Here is a 13,446-nt window from a genome sequence, read left to right as displayed (position 1 = left end):
TTTAATACATTGTTCTCAGTTCCCAGTAACTTGAAAAAGATAAAGACATTTTAGGCAGAATGATAGTCCTAAGTGGTAAACAACAGTGTGATATCAAGGGAAAAAAAGAGGGAAAGAAACGATAACAAAAGCTGGGCAGTTTGGTACCATTCAATATAGGGGCTCTCTATATATTAGCAGCCTCCTTAGTTTCTTGCTGTATTGTAACACATATTAATAAGGCAAACTTATAATAATGACTGAGCTTTCAATAAATATTCCTTATTTTTAATTTATTCACATTTTAAGTCAGTGATGTACATATCTTTAGGTATAGTATACAGTAATGGTACAATTATAGACTGTGGAGCCAGACTTCCTGGGGTAACCTTGCACAAGTTGCTTAGTCTCTGTGCCCCAGCTTGTTAATTTAATTTGTAAAATAAAGCAAAATAAGGTTGTTATAAGGAATAAATAATTTAAAATACAAAAGGCTTAGAACTGTGCCTGGCACACAGTGAAACATAATATACATGCTAAAATCAAAATAAATTCAGATTTTCATCAGAAATATGGTAAAAATAAAGTCTACTTAAAAGTATAAATGAGGTTTGGCTATAATTTCGTTACCAGTCTTACATATGTGTTAATATTTTGTTTTAGAACTCAGGTCTTATAATTTACTTCTCTATATCATGTGTGTTCCTGTTTATTTACTCACTAAAGGCCCAGTGCGCACAAAATCGTGCACCAGTGCTTCCGCTTGCCTCAGCTGGCCTCCCTTCCCATCGCTGCTCATAGCTCACATCCCGCCTACCATGAGAGCTGCTGCTCATTTGGTTGTCACAGCATGACGACCACGGGCCTTTTATGATATAGACTAGTGGCCCGATGCATGAAATTCGTGCACGGGGGAGGGGGGGCATGGTGGTTCCCTCAATCCAGCCTGCACCCTCTCCAATCGGGGATCTCTGTGGGATTGGGCCTAAACCGGCAGTTGGACATCCCTCTCTCAATCTGGAACCGCTGGTTCCTAACCACTCACCTGCCTGCCTGCCTGATTTCCCCAACAGCCCTCCCCTGCTGGCCTGATCTCGCACCCAATGGCCCTCCCCTGCCAGCCAGTTCTCACCCCCAACTGCCCTCCCCTACTGGCCTGATCTTGCCTCCAACTGCCTTCTCCTGCTGGCCTAATCTCACCCCCAACTGCTCTCCCCTGCTGGCCTGATCACCCCTAACTGCCTCTGCCTTGGCCCCCACCACCATGGCTTTGTCCAGAAAGAAGTCGGACGTCCGGAAGATGGCCGGTCGACCCAGTCTAATTAGCATATTACCCTTTTATTAGTATAGATCAGGGTTCCTCAAACTACGGCCCGCGGGCCACATGCAAATACAAATATTTTATTTGTTCCCGTTTTGTTTTTTTACTTCAAAATAAGATATGTGCAGTGTGCATAGGAATTTGTTCATAGTTTTTTTTTTAAACTATAGTCCGTCCCTCCAACGGTCTGAGGGACAGTGAACTGGCCCCCTGTTTAAAAAGTTTGAGGACCCTTGGTCTAGATTATATAAGATAGGATTTCTTAAATTGGTGGTGGTGGGGGAACCTTTTTCAGCAGGAGGAGATTCTCTTGGCAGACAAAAATACATATCCCTGTATCTGGACTGATAGCCAGCCATATGCACTATACTGCCAAACCAGTCATTAAGAAATTGAACCGCTTTCTTGCACCTTACACCAAATAGCTGTTGCCCTTAAAACCCCTCCTCCGCCCCTACCTTAGGTTCTGGCTTTGCAGTTCACCCAGATTAGGTTCTGATTGGTTGGTTTCTATGCCAGTCAGTGTCAAAAGCACTGCCTCCTAGGCAGCCATTGGCTCTTCACAGTTCACCCAGATTTGGTTCTGATTGGTTGGTTTCTATGCCAGTCAGTGTCTCCAGGCCTATCTCCCAGCCTGTTCAGAGAGGCAGGGCTGATCAGCAGCCTCCATGACTGCTGGTGAGGCCCAGAAAGAAAGAGAGGCATGGCTGCTGCTGAGGCCCGGAGAGTGAGAGAGGCAAGGGCTGATCAAAAGCTGCCATGGAGGCTGTGGATCAGACCCTGCTTCTCTCTCTGGGCCTGATCCACAGCCCCCTTGGCAGTCAGTGCTGTGTCGTGGCGCCCGAAGCAGCGGCAGTCAGTGCTGGGTTGCCATGGCTGCAGGACTGATTTCCAGTGTTTGGTTGTCCGTTTGGTCGTTTTGGACGTTATGGACCCTGGCAATATATATATATATATATATATATATATATATATATATATATATATATATATATCTTTTTTCCTACCCCAAAAGTATTTATTGAGAACTTGTCATTCAAAGTACTATTTTTGGCCCTGCAGAATATTCAGATATAAATAATGCACATTTCTTCTCTCAAATCATACAGAATAACACACGTTTTATTTTATTGCTATAATACAAAGTAGGTCATAAATGATTTAAAAAAATTGTTGAGGGTGTTTCAAAGGAAAGAACCTCAATGATGGGGAGTCAGGAAAGATTTCATAGAGGAGGTGATGTCTGAGACAGGCCTGGATTAATGAATAGGATTGTTATAGATATAGGAATAACAAGAAGAAGATGAGAGGGAACGTAGAGTATGTATAGAGAAGTGAGTAGTACAACTTCCTCCAGTGAGAGGGTAATGTTTCCGAGGAATTGAAAGTACTTTTGAAAAGATAAATAGAGCTCCTAAGGCAAAATTCCTTAACTGTACAATAAAAATTTATTTAATTATGTTGGAAACTATTACATTATGTTGGAAGTAGTAAACTCTATTTTGAGTAGTAAGGTAGTAAAGTTAGAGCTTTAGTTTAGGAAATTAATCTGACCCTGATGTATAAGATGGATTAAGGTAATGAGAGACCTAAAGTACAGATACCATTCATTTTCAATTCATGCATTCATTCAGCAAATATTTATCGACTTGTTATGATACTAATTTAATAGTCTAAATGAGAAGTAATAGTTTGTACTGGAGTAGTGGCATAAATGGTAATGTGGAGGGAAAAGATGCCAGAGATATTGTGAGGTAAGGGAGGTAGAATTAATAAGACTTAGCAACAGATAAAAAAGAGGAATAGGATTCAAAGATATTGTCAAGAATTAGAGAATGATAATGCCTTTTTAACAGAAGTATGTTGGGAGGTCTTTGTGAAGATGAAAATTTTGGTTTTAGGCATGTTAAGTTTGAGGTGCTGGTAAAACATCGAGATAGAGATGTTTAGCTGGTAATACAAAATATAAGACAAGCTGAGGAAGGAGCCCAGGGTTAGAGAGATTAGTAGATACTAGTTGAAACAATGCAAGTTGATGAATTCACCAAGGAAAAGAACAGAAATAGAAGACGACTAGAGACAGACCCTGTGATAAATATGTTCCTATAGGAAAGTAAAGTAAATAGTAGTGGAACCATTGGAAAGAGTGATTGGAGAGGTAAGAGTTAAACCAAAATACTTTAGTTGGTCACCTTTCTCATCTATGGACTCTGTTAAGTTCTCTCTCAATGAACCAGACCCTTCTCTGGGAGAGGAATTAAATCAGGACGCTGAGCAACAGACCAAGAATCCATACTTTATTCAATTTGTTTAAGCTTAGAGAGAGAATACCATTATAAATCGAATGTTGTAATTTAAAAACTCATATTCATTTCTAGTACAGTTCTGGTTGCTAAATTATCTTCTATCCACAAGTTACTCAATGGTAAAGCTTATACTGAGGCAGAAGTAGCAAACTGGCCTTTATTCCTTCATTAGCTGAATGTAAGTACCTTGCTGACAAGTTAAAGGCAGACTGTTTTCTAAAACATGACTAATTTAGTCAAATAATGGCATTTGGATACACTATTTTTAGAGTGAATTCCACTCTTTCTTGAAACACAGATTTCTGTTACTTGGTGATAGGTAACATCAGGATATGAAATCTAGATCAATCTAATGTCCTTAAGGACAGAGTTATTTTTACAAGGCTAATATTTGATTCTCTGTCAACAAATAATTAGTACCTATAGTTTGTAAACTGTTGTACTAACCTCTTATAATCTAGTTAAAAGTAATTAGAAATGAATATAGAAAAATTAATCCTCAGAGGGATCCAAAACGACAGAATGGGTAAATGTTGCCCTTACCTCCTCCCATGACTATATCAAAATTACAACTCAGTTATCTGGAGAACTATTTGAAGAATAGCTGAACAGAAGTTTTATAACTGAGGACATAAAGAAGAAGCCACGTCTAGACCTGTATGAGGGACAGAGATGTGAAACGCCCCTGGATACATGAGGAAGGGTTGAGAATCCAGAGCGATATTTCAGCTTTAGAGGACCCCCTTAGGGCATGGGGACCTCAGCCTGCCACCAGGTTCCTCAACTCAAAACACCACTGCTGGGAAGAGTAGCCCATGAAACATCTGGCTGTGAAAATCATCTGGGATTCGGTCTACTGGGCTAAGACAGAAGGCTAGTTAGAAACCCAGGCATGCTGTTAAAGAGCCAGCACACAAAATTTTGCTCACAAACACTCACCCTGGGCTTCCAAGGAGGGGGCAGCAGCTCAGAGATTACCAGAATCATACAGGGAGAGACTGAGTTTTGTGGTTTCAGGGACCGGGCTGGAGAGACAGTGCTAATGTCCTTGTGTTGATTGCCTCACCTCAATTGCCAACGGGACACCATCTTTTCTGGACTTAGTAATCCTTTTATATGGCTAGGGCAGTGATGGCGAACCTATGACACGCGTGTCAGAGGTGACACGTGAACTCATTTTTTTGGTTGATTTTTCTTTGTTAAATGGCATTTAAATATATAAAATAAATATCACAAATATAAATCTTTGTTTTACTGTGGTTGCAAATATCAAAAAATTTCTATATGTGACACGGCACCAGAGTTAAGTTAGGGTTTTTCAAAATTTTGACACGTCGAGCTCAAAAGGTTTGCCATCACTGGGCTAGGGAGGTACCCTAGCCCCATCATGATGACTCCTGATACCCCACTCTGCCAATCTCACATATGGCTCTGGGCTCTGCCCATGTGGACTGGTGAACATGGGCCCATGTTGCACTCTTTCTTAAAAAAAAAAATGCTCAAGGAATTCCGGGGAAACATGGAGGTGCCAGAGACACACAAGGAGAGACTGATTTTGTGTGATTTTAAAACGAAGGCCATCTTCCTGTACACAGGACAGTAATAAAAAAACTGCCAACAAACAAATGTCCTGGATGGTTTCACAGGTGAATTTTACCAAGCATTCAAAGAAGAATTGATATCTTCCCAAAAATTCAACAAGAGGGAAGACCTCTTTAGGAGGCCAGTTTCATCCTAATCCCAACAGCAGATAACAACACTACAAAGAAAGAAAAGTAAAGACCAATATCCCAAATGAACATAGGTACGAAATCCCTGAACAAAATATTAGCAAACTGAATCTATCAATACATGGAGCAATTCATACACCATGACCAAGTGGGATTTATTCCTGGGATGCAAGGTGGGTACAGCATCCACAAATCAATTAATGTGATATACCACATAAACAAATGATAAAAATTATAAGGTCACATTAATAGGCAAAGAAAAACCATTTGATAAAATCCAGCACCCATTTATGATAAACACTCTCAGCAAAGTGAGATTAAAAGGAACTTATCTCAACATAATAAAGGCCACATATGACAAACCCATTGTTAACATGCTCAACAGGTAAAAACTATAAGTTGTTTAAGATTAGGAACAAGACAGAGTTGTACACTCACTATTCTTATTCAACATAGCACTAGAAGTCCCAGCCACAGCAATTGGACAAAAAGCAGAAATAAAAGTCATCCAAATTAGAAAGGAAGAAGCAAAACTGTTTGTTATTTGCAGATGACATTATAGTACATATTGAGAATCCTAAAGATTTTACCAAAAAATTACTGGAACTGATAAATTAATTCAGTAAAGTAGCAGGATACAAAATAAATATTCAGAAATTTATTGCATTTTTATACTCCAATAATGAACTACCAGAAAGATAAATTAAGAAAAATACCTAATTTGCAATTGTATCATAAAATATAAATTATCAAGTAAGAAATTTAACCAAGGAGGTAAAACACCTGTATTTGGAAAATTATAAGACATTGAAGAAAAAAATTAAAGAAGTTTCAAATAAATGGAAGCACGTACTCTGTTCATGGAAAGGAAGAATTAACATCATTAAAATGTTCATACTAACCAAATTTGTCTGTGGATTCAACACACTTCCTATCAAAATACTAATGGTGTATTTCACAGAACTACAACAAATTCTCCAAAGATTTATATGGAACCTCCAAAGGCACCAAACAGCCACAGCAATCTTGAGAAAGAACAAAGTCAGAGGTATCACATTACCTGATACCAAACAGTACTACAAGGTGTTAGTAATCAAAGCAGCATGGTACTGGCATAAAAACAGACATATAAATCACTGTAACAGAACAGAGCCCAGAAATAAACCCACTCCTTTACAGACAATATTTGACAAAGGAGGCAAAAACATACATTGGGATAAACATAGTCTATTGAATAAATGGTGTTGGGAATATTGAAACTAAAACTGGATCACTTTCTTACTGCTTATATAAGAATAAACTCAAAGTGAATTAAAGACTTACATGTAAGACTCGAAACCATAAAACTTACAGAAGAAAACAGTACAATCTCTTGACATTGCTTTTTGTAATATTTTTTGTGATATATCTCCTAGGGCAAGGGAAACAAAAGAAAAATGACTATATCAAGTTAAAAAGGTTTAAACAGCAAAAAAAAAAAAAAAATCAGTGAAATGGAAAGACAACCTACTGAATGGGAGAACATATTTGCCAATACATCTGATAAGGGGTTAATATCCAAAATTTATAAAGAACTGGTAATGGTCAACACCAAAACAATCAAACAATCCAATTAAAAATTGGGCAGAATATCTGAATAGACACTTCTAAAAGGATATCCAGATGGCCAGTATGTAAAGATGCTCAATGTCACTAATTGTCAGGGAAATGCAAATTAAAACCACAATGAAGTATCACCTCACAGGTGTTAGAATAGCTACCATCAATAAATCAACAAACAACAAATATTGGCCAGGTTGTGGAGACTATGGAACCCTTGTGCACTGTAGGTGGGAATACAGACTGGTGTAGCTACAGTGGAAAGCAATATGTAGTTACCTAGAAAAAAATAAAAAGTACAACTGACTTATGACCCACCAATTCCACTTCTGAGTATATATTAGAAGAAACCTCAAATAGTATTTGAAAATACATGTTATAGTATGTTGATTGCAGCATTATTTACAATAGCCAAGATATGGAAACAACCCAAGTACCCATCAATAGTTTAGTGGATAAAAATGTTCTGGTAGATATATTTTATACAACATTACTCAGCTATAAAAAGGAGTGAAATCTTAACATTTGCAACGGTATGGTTTTCCCTAGAAGTTACTAAGTGAAATAAGCCAGTCAGAGGAAGACAAATACTATATAATTTCACTCATATGTGGAATCTAAAGGACAAAATAAATGAACAAAGTATAAACAGACTCATAGATACAGAGAACAGACTGATGGTTGCCAGAGGGGTGGACAGTTGGGGGACTGTTTGAAAGATGAAGAGATTACAAAACACAGATTGGTAGATACAAAATAGTCATAAGGATATAAAGTACAGCATAAGGAACATAGTCAATAATCTATACATATAAAACCCTAATATGCAAATAGACCAAGTGTCAGAACAATGGAACAACTGGTCATTATGTGCGCTGACCACCAGGGGGCGCACGTGGGACATGACAGATGTCAGCAGAGTGTCAGCCGTGGTGGGATAGAGGAGCAAGTGCATGGGAGTGCCAAACCAAGGCGGGGCACTGGTCACTGTCATCTGGGTGAGCCTCTGGTGGTTACGGAAAATTCTTTGCTCCTGTGTGCCACGGTCCCGCCTGGTGCTTGCACCCGCTGCTGGCGGTTGTGAGCGGTGGCTCCCAGTCCCAATCACCCCTCAGGAGTTCTCCACCTCCCCCTGCTCCTGAGGGGCAATCGGGGCCAGCAGCTGGCTGTGCTTGCACCCACTTCTGGCTCCAGAGCCACCACTCGCACCCGCTGCTGGTGCCCAGCGCTGGTCCTGATCGCTCGGTGCCATTAGTGGGTGCAAACAGTGGCTGCTGACCCCAATCGCCCCTGAGGGCTTCTCCACCTCCCCCTGCTCCTGAGGGGCGATTGGGACAGCAGCTGCCGCTTGCACCTGCTGATGGCACCGGCCCCGCTCGAACCCCCTGCTGGCACTGGCCCCAATTGCTCTTCGCTGTTATCGGGTGCAAGTGGGGCTGGCGCCATCAGCATGTGGGAGTGGCGGCAGCAGGAGCGGGGCTGCCAGCAGAGAGGGGACTGGGGGCTGTGTTGGGAGGGGTCAAGTGAGGACGTGGAGGATGGGCCGACATCCGCCCCTGTGCCCACCGCAGCTTCGCGGCTCACCGTTCCTTTCAAGATCACAAATTTGTGGACTGGGCCTCTAGTATTGTAATAACTATGATTGGTTCCAGTTGGGTACTTGGAATATCAGGGGGCTCACTTTGTAAATACATGATTGTCTAAAATACTATGCTATACACCTGAAAGTAATATAAGATTTAATATAAACTTTAATTGAAAAATAACATTTAAAAATAGAAAACAGAAAAATCTATCCTCAAAACATATGTTTGATTCCTTTTGGTTCAGAAATAGGAAGAAATTGCCAGATGTTATTATGTGTACTTGCTCGGTACTTTCAGAGCATATAGAAAAACAGTTTTCTTTTTATTAGACAGGAATCAGACCATAGAATAACTTTAGGAATAAAGAGCATAGCAGCATTTAAACATTCCTAACATTGTTTTTCCATCTTTTGTACTGTCCTCACTTTAAAAGTGATCACTATCCCAAATATTTAAAACCTGGTCATTGTTTATTTCTGAGTAGTATTGCAGTTGTTATTTATAATTGGTGTGCAAAGATGGATTATTATCCTTTTCATTCCTTGGCTTCCTATTTTTTCCTGAACTTGTTTATATGCTTTGGCATATGAGTACTTTGGACCAACCTGTGCTCCTTTATACTCTGGTCTTCTTTATCTCCTCTACATACTTCTGAGAACTTTAGGATAGGGTTCAAGATCTTTCTTAGCTCTAAAAGAATGCTGCCCCGTCATCGGAATGGGGTGGTGATTTCATAATGAGGCCTGAGGCATCCATCAGAGAGATGGAAGACAGAAAATGAGAAATACCAACTGAGAATTAAAAAGGAGGAGGATTTCATTCTTAATATATGAGGCTACAGCATACCATCTGTTTACTTATTTGCGTTTTGATGTTCTTTTTATTCCGAGGGTCTTAATGCTATCATTGTCTCCAGCAAAGCATTTCAAGATAAAATGTACTATTTAGAGAGGCCTTGCAGCCTAGAGGAAGACAAGAGGATGTGTTGATAATCTATCCAAGTTGTAACAATTCTATTACATTACATTACAGTTCAGTATGACATGTTTTAAGGGTTCTGCTGCCAAGAGAGATACAGAGAAAACACTGCTTGGCTTCATTTCTTAAATTCCTACAAATAATATATAATGCCTTTTCTTACCATACATACATATGTTATAGGAGTATCACATCATCCTTAATCTCGGGATTTTGAGATCTTCTAACAATTTTTTAAATACAACCTTTCTATTAGTATTTTACATACAACTGTACCATGATTGAAAGGAAATATAAAATATATTTACTGCCTTAGCTGGTTTGGCTCAGTGGATAGAACATCACCCTGAGGATTGAAGGGTCCCAGCCTCGATTCGGTCATGGACACATGCCTAGCTTGCAGGCTCAATCCCCAGTAGGGGACATGCAGGAGGTATCCGATCAATGATTCTCATCATTGATGTTTTATCTCTCCTTCTCCCTTCCTCTCTGAAATCAACAAAAATATATTTTAAAAATAAAAATAAAACATATTTACTGAACTCTGATTTCATAAAATAAATGTTCATTTTAATACTAGTGGCCTGGTGCACGGATTTGTGCACATTGAAAGGAAATTAATTAGAAGAAATATTTTAATATCGCTATTCGCCCTTTCTCTATAATAGAAGTGTCAACCAAATTCACGATCAACAATGACAGATCAAAACACATGTGTGCGATTTGTGCCAGTGAGAGCTTTATATGTATGTATTGTGCATGTGCAAGTCAACGTTTATTTTTAAATTGCCAATGTGGGTCATATGTACTGGACGGTAGGATGGCCGTACGGTCGGTCACTTAGCCTTTTATATATATAGACTAGAGGCCTGGTGCACAAAAATTTGTGCACTCGGGGGGGAGATGGGGCCCCTCAGCCTGGCCTGTGCCCTCTCGCAGTCTGGGACCCCTCGGGAGATAACGCCCTGCTGGCTTAGGCCTGCTCCTCGGTGGCAGAGGGCAGGCCCAATCCCTAGGTGCAGCCCCTGGTCAGGCTCAGAGCAGGGCCGATTGGGGAGTTGGGGCGCCGCCCCCTGTCATCCACAGAGCAGGGCAGATTGGGAGGTTGTGATGCCATCCTCAGTCACACTCACGGTAGGGCCGATTGGGGGGTTGGGGCACCTCCTCCTGTCACACTCAAGGCAGGGTTGATGGGGAGGTTGCGGCGCCACCCCCTGTCACGCACAGAGCAGGGCCAATCCGGGTGTTGGGGCGCTGCCCCCTGTCACTCACAGAGAAGGGCCCATCGGGGGGTTGGGGCTCCGTACCCTGTCATGCACAGAGCAGGGCCAATCAGGGGGTTGGGGCGCTGCCCCTGTCACTCACAGAGCAGGGCCCATCAGGGGGGTTGGGGCTCCGTACCCTGTCACGCACAGAGCAGGGTCGATCAGGGGGTTGGGGAGCTCCCCCCTGTCATGCACAGAGCAGGGCCCATCAGGGGTTTGGGGAGCTCCCCCCTGTCACGCACAGAGCAGGGCCCATCAGGGGGTTGAGGAGCTCCCCCCGTCACTCACAGAGTAGGGCCGATAGGGGAGTTGGGGCACCGCCCCCTGTCACACACAGAGCAGGGCAGATCAGGGGTTTGGGGCGTTCCCACACTCACACTCAGGGCAGGGCCCATGGGAAGGTTATGGCTCTACACTGTCACACACAGAGCAGGGCCCGTGGGGGGGGGGTTGGGGCGCCGCACCCTGTTACACACAGAGCAGGGCCGATCAGGGGGTTGGGGTGCCACACCCTGTCACACACAGAGCAGCAGGGCGATCAGGCGGTTGGGGAGCTCCCCCGTATCAGGCACAGAGCAGAGCTGATCAGGGGGTTGGGGTGCCTTCCCCTGTTAGGAACAGAGCAGGGTGGGTAGGGAGGTTGTGGCACTCCCCCCTTTCACACACAGAGCCGCAGGGCGATCAGGGGGTTTGGGCCCTGCCCCCTGTCATGCTGATCCCTGTGCCGGGAGGCCTCGCGGCTCCGCTGATCCCGGTGCTGGGAGGCATATTACCCTTTTACTATATAGGATAGAGGCCTAGTGCGTGGGTGGGGCTGTCTGGTTTGCCCTGAAGGGTGTCCTGGATCAGGGTGGGGGTCCCCACTGGGGTGCCTGGCCAGCTAGGGTGAGGGGATGATGGCTGTTTGCAGCTGGTCACACACCCTTCAGGATGGGGATCCCCACTGGAGTGCCTGGCCAGCCTGGATGAGGGGATGATGGCTGTTTGCAGCTGGTCACACACCCTTCAGGGTGGGGGTCCCCACTGGGGTGCCTGGCCAGTCTGGGTGAGGGGCTGAGGGCTGAAGCTCCCAACTGCTCCTTTTTTTCTTTTTTTTTTTTTATATTCTGGGCCAGCTTTAGCTCTGGCTCCAGCTCTGAGGCCTCTGCTGCTGAAAGCAGGTATCTGGTTTGTTTGTGTTCTATAATCGAAACAATGTATAACTCCAGCTCTGAGATCCCGGCTCGCTGAAAGCAGGTTTCTGGGGTTTTGTTTAGCTTTTATATTTGTTACAATGTTTCAAACTGCAGGCTCAGAGGCCGGCAAGGCAGGCGGGGAACATTGGTTTCCTCCGCCACTGAAGCAAGCAAGCCTCATGTTAGTTTCAAGCTGCCTGGCTGCTGGCCGCCATCTTGGCTGACAGTTAATTTGCATATCACCCTGATTAGCTAATGGGAAGGGTAGCGGTCGTACGCTAATTACCATGTTTCTCTTTTATTAGATCGGATTATAAAAGTTTACTCATTACTCATATTCTCTAACCACCATCACCTTGGGAAATACTTAGTTGACAGAGAATTTGGGGGCACATTAAGTTAAAGTATCATGTTCAGAAATATGTTCTCAATAATCTGTTGGAAATGAATATAAACCACATTTAAAATTATAAAATAATTTTACAAGAAGGTATTCTCTATTAAAATATAATCAATACCCCTTTTCTCCAAGAAAGCATTATCTATACTAATAAAAGTGTAATATACTAATTAAACCAGACATCCTTCCGGACAAAGCAATGGTGGCGGGCCTGGGAAGAGCAGTTAGGGGCAATCAGGCCTGCAGGGGAGGGCAGTTAGGGGCAACCAGGTTGGCCAGCAAAGGAGGGCAGTTAGGGGCGACCAGGCTGGCAGGTAGAGGTGGTTAGGAGCAATCAGGCTGGCAGGCAGAGTGGTTAGGGGCAATCAATCAGGCAATCAGAGGGGTTAGGGGCAATCAGACAAGCAGTCAGTGTGGTTAGGAGCAATCAGGCAGGCAGGCAGATGAGTGGTTAGGAGCCAGCAGGGCTTAGGCCTACACCAGCAGTCGGACATCCCCCGAGGAGTCCCGGATTGGAGTGGCCGGGCTGAGGATCTGGACCTCTAGTATAAAATAAGGGATAATATATGTGTCTTAGTCCATTTTCACTGCTATCATATAATAAAAGGGTAATATGAAAATTGATTCTAATGGTGGAACAACCAGGAATGACCGGTCACTATGACGTGCACTGACCACCAGGGGGCAGACGCTTAACATAGGAGCTGCCCGCTGGTGGTCAGTCTGCTTCCACAGGGTGAGCCCCGCTCAGCCATAAGCCAGGGAGTGGGCCAGAGTTGGCAGGTGGATATCCCCTGAGGGGTCCCAGACTGCAAGAGAGCGCAGGCCGGGCTGAGGGGACGCCCACCCCCCACCCCCCCACCCCCCCAGTGCACGAATTTTCATGCACCGGGCCGCTAGTAACAGAATAACATGCATTGATCCACTGGTTTTTTGTTTGTTTGTTTTTTCATTTTAACCTCACATGATGTAAGGGGCAAAAGGGATCTCTGGGGATTCTTTTTTAAGCGTATTAATCCCATTTGTAAGTCCTCTGCAGTTATGACCTAAACACCTCCTAATAGCTCCATCTCTTAATACTATCACCCTGGGGGTTAGAATTAAACC

General features: G+C 43.1%; 1 protein-coding gene across 2 annotated transcripts in view; it reads left to right on the top strand.

Moving 5' to 3' along the window:
- The window catches only part of ABCB7 (ATP binding cassette subfamily B member 7), a 202,958-nt gene that overhangs the window by 98,658 nt on the left and 90,854 nt on the right, over positions 1–13,446 (top strand). The gene's annotated exons all lie outside the window — the stretch shown is intronic.

The sequence above is a fragment of the Myotis myotis genome, unplaced genomic scaffold (genome assembly GCF_014108235.1).
Source record: "Myotis myotis isolate mMyoMyo1 unplaced genomic scaffold, mMyoMyo1.p scaffold_m19_p_4, whole genome shotgun sequence".
In the NCBI taxonomy this organism is placed as follows: Eukaryota; Metazoa; Chordata; class Mammalia; order Chiroptera; family Vespertilionidae; genus Myotis; species Myotis myotis.
This window is presented reverse-complemented; position numbering and strand designations above follow the sequence as displayed.